The sequence below is a fragment of the Drosophila teissieri genome, unplaced genomic scaffold, assembly GCF_016746235.2.
Source record: "Drosophila teissieri strain GT53w unplaced genomic scaffold, Prin_Dtei_1.1 Segkk5_quiver_pilon_scaf, whole genome shotgun sequence".
NCBI classification, from domain to species: domain Eukaryota; kingdom Metazoa; phylum Arthropoda; class Insecta; order Diptera; family Drosophilidae; genus Drosophila; species Drosophila teissieri.
In genome coordinates this window covers 25256-33000 of record NW_025225019.1, presented here as the reverse complement: position 1 = coordinate 33000, position 7745 = coordinate 25256, and the positions used below count along the sequence as shown (strand labels likewise).

Sequence of the window (7745 nt, the reverse complement as noted above, 5' to 3'; positions counted from 1 at the left end):
GGAATTGATTTTAAAACTGCCTCGCACTTTTTTACAGATATGTAAATTTCGCTCCAGAGTATCTGCACCAAGTTGCAATGTTCCTTAAAAAGTGCGTTTATGTTGACATTATTGCAGACTGCGATCGTTTGACACTTTTTATTGCTATGCGGAAAATGATCGCTGAAAGAGAATCCCGTTGTATAACGGTTGGCTCTCTGAGTACTTGCTGTACACTCGTATACTTATTTTAGTGATGCTTAAAAAGTTTAATACGTATCTGAGTACTCTAGATCATATTCTATATCTTTTTAGTTCGTCAGTTACGGCGTGGATTCCAATTATTGCTGATAGATTACTTTTTGTCGACAGGGCAGAAGTTATCTGATGGTCTAATTGTTATATATGTTAATTCAAATATACATCTCACCACTCTGTTGAAATTACTCTACTTATCCTCTTAATATCTACGATATACAACACTAACCCTAGTATACCAAAAATCATTCCTGATCAGCAAAGCAAAATAAAAAAGTCAGTTGTTGTCTCACCCTAAAGCAGAACGCGTCGTTTCTAATATGCACACATACACAACAATTATTGGCGACGAGTAAAAAAAAAACAGAAATTCGTGTCGGTAGTCTATTGCAAGAGATCGAACGAAAAAACAATGGAGAATCAAAGTAATTTACAAGAGTTGTTGGCTCAACAGCAACAATTACTTCAGCAGCAACAACAATGGATGCAAGCATTTCTTGAACGGGAACGTAACTTTCCCGTAGCAGGAGAACAAATCGTTGTGTGTCCGCCGTTCCCAAGTTTTAGTAAGGATAGCCAAAATTGGGAGACGTATTTACAACAGCTAACGCAACATTTTAAAGCGTACTCAGTTCTAGCCGAAGAGAAGAAAAAAGCCTATTTTCTTTCTTGGGTAGGTAGACATGTTTTCGAACTAGTGAAAAATCTATTCGGGAGTGAAAATCCGAACACACACACATATGTACAAATCACCGAAAAGTTAACGGAGCACTTCAAGCAAAAACGGCATGTTGTCGCTGCTCGTTATGAATTTTTCAAACGGCAAATGCGGGACTCACAAACACACAAGGAGTGGGTAGCTGATCTACGTGGCATAGCTCGCGAATGCCAATTTGTATGCCAATCAGAAGGGTGTACATTAAACTTTGTAAATGAGATGATCCGCGATCAAATAATAGTGCATACGCCATACGACGCAATTCGCACAGCAGCTTTGCAAAAGCTTCAGCCATCGCTAGAAGATGTAATTTCTATTGCCGAAACATACGAGGCAACAATGAAAACAGTAGCTGTTATCAAGGAAAGTGACAAGAAATCAGTAGACATGAACGCAGTTTACGTACACAAAAACAATCACAAACACCGTAACAGTGGGGATGGAAAAGGAGGCAAGATCGCGCTCAAATCTTGCTCCGGCTGTGGAAACTCACACATGCGCGAAAAATGTAAATTTCGTGATGCCATTTGCCATACATGTGGAAGAAAGGGACACATAGCTGTTGTATGCATGTCAAAACAGTGCAAAATGAAGATGGAAAATAGTGACAAAAAGAACCAAAACAAAAACACCGATACTATCCAAACGGTATACACTGTGGAAAAATTAGCTAGGTTTGAAATCAATAAAACCATGATTGATGTTCAAATTCTAAATACAATCGTTCCGTTTCAAATGGATTCAGGTGCAACTGTGTCGGTGATGAATTTGCAAACATACCGCCAAGTTGGCAGCCCTAAATTAGCAAAATGTATTCGTATTTTGCATGCGTTTGGCCAAAGCGAAATTCCAGTTTTGGGTGAACTGCACACTGAGGCAAAGTGTGGCAACAAATCAGCAAACGTAACGATCATCGTGGCAAACGTGGAAAATTCAAACAATCTTTTTGGTTTGGATTTGTTCAAAACATTCAATTTCGAAATTCAGCAAATTTCAAATGTAAGCGAAGCACAGCTGTCTCAAATGACTGACCTTTGCACCAAATATAAGGAAGTATTTGAACCTGCTATCGGAACTATAAAAAACTTTAAGGCAAGCATATACTTAAAGCCAAATTCGGTTCCAAAATTCTACAAAAGCCGACAGATTCCGTTTGCACAAATGGACAAATTTAAAGAGGAAGCGCAGCGTCTCACAAATGCAGGTATTTGGAAACCCATTAAATTCAGCAATTGGGCATCTCCGATAGTACTAGCACCCAAGCCGGGTGGAGCACTACGTATTTGTGGCGACTTTAAACAAGGTGTCAATTCCCAATTGGACATCGAGCAATACCCATTGCCAACGCGAGAAACTCTATTTCATGCCATTCGCCATGGAAAACATTTTTCCAAAATCGATCTGAAGGATGCATACCTACAAATGGAACTAGATGATGCAACGAAGAAAATTATGGTTGTCAACACGCCGTTAGGACTTTTCCAGTACCAACGTTTACCGTATGGAATAGCCAGCGCTCCAGCTATATTCCAACGGCATCTCGAGCAACTTCTAAATGGCATAGAAGGTTGTGGGAATTACCTCGACGACATAATTATCTCAGCGCCTACGACTGAGCAACACCTTGCTCGCCTTGAAAGAATTTTAGGTATTCTACAAGAGAATGGTATAAAATGTAAGAAAGAAAAATGTTTCTTCCTCAAAGAAGAAATCGAATATTTGGGGAGAAGAGTGAGCAGTAAGGGCATCCTTCCGGATACCTCAGGACTAGAAGCTGTCAAGGAATTGAAGCCGCCCACTAATCTACAACAGTTAGATGCGTTTATGGGTAAAGTAAACTATTATTGCAATTTTATCCCAAATTATTCACAAGTAGCAGCTCCGCTGAATCAGCTGCGCAGAAAAAACACACTATTCAAGTTTGGAACAGACCAGCAACGGGCATTCACAGCACTTAAAACACATATTTTAAACGCTACAGAGCTAGTACATTTTAACGAGGACCTTCCGCTCGTTTTAGCTACCGACGCTTCTTCATTCGGTATAGGAGTCGTGTTGTCACACCTGCATCCGGGTAACAGAGAAAAGCCAATCGCTTTTGCATCTAAAACTCTAGATGTGCACCAAGTCAGGTACAGCCAAATAGAAAAGGAAGCACTTTCTATTATATTTGGAGTACAAAAGTTTCATCAGTATCTATACGGTAGAAAATTTATCCTAATCACTGATCATAAGCCTTTAGTTACGATATTTTCACCAAGCAAGCATCTACCAACGATGACTTCAAACCGACTCCAGCGCTGGGCTATAATTCTGATGGCCTATCAGTACGATATAAAATATCGTTCGACAACCGCACATGGAAATGCAGACGCACTCTCACGTCTTCCAGTCAACTCTGATGATAAATTTGATCAGGAGGAGGCATGCTATAACATAGTCGAAGTATCTTGCCCGATAAATGTCGATGTAGTCAAGCGAAACATTGAACACGATTATATTCTAAAGGAAGTTTATAAATACGTTTACAATGGCTGGCCTGAACAGGTAGAAAGAGAATTAATGCCATATTTTAACCGAAGATTTGCCCTCACGTTCAACAGCAGCCTTCTTTGCCTTCATTCTGAAGTAAACCGAGTTATTATTCCAAGCAAGCTACGTAAAACGATTCTTAATTTCCTACACGATGGTCATTGGGGAATCGTACGTATGAAACAACTAGCACGTCAACATGTGTGGTGGCCAGGGATCGACGAGGATATCAACCAATTAGCAAAAGATTGTAACATCTGCAAAGTGGCTAATCCAGCTCCTGCAAAAGAGTTTTTTAGCTGGCCAAACACTACATCCGCCTGGGAAAGAATACATATCGACTTTGCGGGTCCGATTTTTAATTCAATGTGGTTAATTTGCGTTGACGCTTACTCTCAGTTCCCATTTATAACGCAAATGTCGTCCACCACAACAGAAAATACTATTTCAGCACTCACAACAATATTTGCCATCGAAGGTTATCCGAAAACCTTAGTTAGCGATAATGGTCCCCAGCTAACAGCAGAAAGTTTCAAGGTATTTTGCAAGAACTTTGGAATAAACCACATCACCACTGCACCATTTCATCCAGCATCAAATGGTCTTGCTGAGCGATTCGTACAATCATTCAAAACAGCAGTGGGCAAAAATATCAGAGATGGGTTATCTGTCAGAGCAGCCGTTACGAAATATTTAAGTTCGTATCGTTTTACACCAAATGCAGAAGGTAAATCTCCAGCAGAACTTCTACACGGTCGCCCAGTTCGCACTATTTTAAGCCAACTATTAGAGAAGAAATCTGATAGTAAGCCACTAGCATCTACGAAGTATTTTCCAAGCCAGAAAGTATTTGCTCGAAACTACGCAAGAGGGGAAAAGTGGATAGAAGCTGTCATCGACCGGCCTGTAGGACATATGCTATTCATCCTTCGTACCAAAACAGGTGTCATCAAGCGTCACATCAATCAAATCAAGCCAAGATTTGGTCCAGATGCCATCAAGGATTCTAAGGAAGAAAACACTACATATTGGTGGGCACCTGATCTCCCAAATCAGCCCACAACTCAGCTGGAAGCTCAGTCAGCGGCTACACAACAAGAAGATCCGATATCCGAACCGTCACAGGATGTTCAGCCAAGCCGAGTTTCTGAAGAGTCACAGCCCAACGTTCAGAAGAATCCTCAGCCTCGCCGTTCAGGTATTCCGATTCGTAGAAGCTCTCGGACACGCCAAGAAGTCAACCGCTATCAGACCACGAACTTCAGGAAGCGCCATACTAACAAAAAAATGCCATTAAATTAAGGGGAGAGATGTGTTATATATGTTAATTCAAATATACATCTCACCACTCTGTTGAAATTACTCTACTTATCCTCTTAATATCTACGATATACAACACTAACCCTAGTATACCAAAAATCATTCCTGATCAGCAAAGCAAAATAAAAAAGTCAGTTGTTGTCTCACCCTAAAGCAGAACGCGTCGTTTCTAATATGCACACATACACAACACTAATAGTGCTAGACACTTAGATATCGACATACCCTTACGAAAGCCTAGTTGTCGGCTAATTAATGGAAATCCACCACATCCTTATGGTATTGCATGTATTTGCTGCATGACGTGCAGCAGTTTTTAATAGTAACTGGCGTTTTATAATCTTTTTTAATACCTTAAATTAAAATGAAAATACATTTTAATGCTGTGACCATGTACCAATCGTCTCGGTCATCTCAGCTGTATGCGTCTTTCGTTATCTATGCAAAGTGGCTGCATGAGCATCTACTTACTCGCTTACTCTCTTTCTCTCTTTTTGGAACTCATGAAGAAGAGCGCCTGCACTTCTGGCTTAGCGTTCTGCAATTAAGTCGCTCACATTCGTAACCCATGCGCGAGCTAGCGCTTCAGCATTCACCCTCGGCGGTTCCCCGCAGAAACCCCCTCGTCAGACAGAAGTCTAGAGGGCATCCAGAAATACTTTGTGTCGCTTACTTGAAGCGCTGAGTGTTAATATCAACTAACACTCGATACGCTGTATCGGCTAGCACTTAAAACGCTGAATCCATACAAACATCGGGGCCACCCAAAACCTTTTGAAACACAGAATCGCATCCGCTCCAATTTCACTTTTCGGCCGAACAGCTTATTAGTAAAATAATTAATGAAACAAACCAAGTTGTAAAGAGCAATGGAAGAAATATAAAGATCATTCCGAATTTCCAACTCAACTCCAGCGGACGTATTATTTTCCTCCAAACTCCACACACTCGTTCATCAAGGATTCGTGAAGACCGAGGATAATCCAAAAATTCATGAAGGCCGAACATAATCAAAGCATTCGCGAAGACCGAAGACAATTGTTGCGCCTGCGTATTAGTGCCCGTGTCCTGGATAAGGACTAAGGCCGAGGGAGGGACATCCGATGTTCACCAGGCACCAGTTTGCCAGCGTAAGCTCGTTGATTTTGGGTCGTGGGATCTTGGTATAACGAGAATAAATATTAAAAGTGCCAGTAAAAGTTCGTACCGCTCGTCAGTCAGCAGTCCTCACTGCCCCACAAGCTAAGCTGTAGCTTGATAATAAAACGATCGGGCAATGTGTTAGCCACATCCCCTCCCCTTCATGCGTCCGCATGCCTGATGGATCGTCGCGGGCCGCTCAATACGATCCCCATTTGTCAAGGTTGTGCGTCATCGTTTTTGACCTACTCCACTTCTCGGGTCAGCACCGCTTTTGGAAATGTTTACCCACTCATTTTTTTGTAGTTAAATTAAGAGCATAACTTTATTGATTAATAAATTGCTTGCTAGTGCCATGTGTAATACAGAAAAATTAATGGCTACCTTACAAAGATTATGACAATTAATTGTTGTTATACTTGTTTTTAGCGGTATCGAATTTATCACTGGACAACGGTGCGCACGTCAACAAAAATTGTTAACTATTCACGACTACAAACGTCGCTCTGAGGGCTCTTGTCTTTGCATATCAAAAACAAGGCGGATACTCGCCGCTGCAAAGTTATTTTTATTTAAACAATATTGAACATTGAGCATTAAATGTCTATAAATGAAATATATTGCCTGGAAGAGGCTAACAATAAATCATTTGCTTTTATACCGGACACCCTTCGGTTATCATTATTACAAAAATATACGTATAAAAACAAAATTGGCACGAGAATATATGCATATATACAAAAATGTGAAAAAACACGGGAACAGTGGAGAATATGCTAGATGGGGTAGCAGTTCGTAGCCCAATTTATGAAATTTTGCCATGCTGACTACACACGTGTGCACCCGTGCATTGTCCTGATGGACAAAAAAATTCACGAGATCGTCTGCTTTCAATGCCTATAAAACGCAAACCAAAAAACGCAGCTTTCTCAAAATTTTACAGTCAGCTGTTAATCGATAACTGCTGACAGGAGCAGTGTTGTATTTAGAGCAGGTGCGCGGCAAATACAAAAAGTCACGGACTTATCAAACGACCCTCGTATTATCGCCTTCGGACTGCCCTTCGCCTTGTTCGTCTTTACCATCGCCAATGACCCTGTGCGGATCATCATGCTGATTGCGGCAGCATTCTTCTGGCTGCTTTCGCTGCTGATCTCTTCCCTGTGGTATACCTTAATTCCGCAGAAGGAATTCATGGCTTTCGGCGTGGTCTTCTCGGTGTGCTTCCAGGAGGGCTTCCGCTACATCATCTACCGGATCCTGCGCAGCACGGAGTAGGGATTACATGCCGTGGTGGAGGGCACGAGAGTGACGGACAACAAGCACATCCTGGCCTATGTCTCCGGCTTGGGATTCGGCATTATATCTGGGATGTTTGCACTGGTCAATGTGCTGGCTGCTATGAGTGGTCCCGGCAGCATACGTATACGTATATACGTATATTTACTAATCGTATATACGTCAAACTTACACCACTTCAATCCGGAGCGATGAGATCTCGACGCGTTGGAACCTGGGTGTTGCTATATATACTGATGGAATTATACATACGCATACATTCGTGCACCAATAATTTGTACACTGAACAGTAACGTAATATACACAAACAAAAAAAATATATATATATGTATATAATATAATATAATAATATGTAGATAATATATACACTAAGTAAAGGTCGTCTATCTAGACATACATACACTGACGAGCAAAACTGTAACACGAGTTGCATATTCTAACTTCAACGGTCAGTATCTTCTCTCCTATTTTATGTACGATAATAATCTTAGTCTTGTTT

At 41.0% G+C, this 7745-nt stretch overlaps 1 pseudogene; it reads left to right on the top strand.

The window, feature by feature from the left end:
- Positions 1–6988: 6988 nt before the first annotated feature.
- LOC122625733 lies at positions 6989–7441 on the top strand (annotated as a pseudogene).
- The last annotated feature ends 304 nt before the right edge of the window (positions 7442–7745 follow it).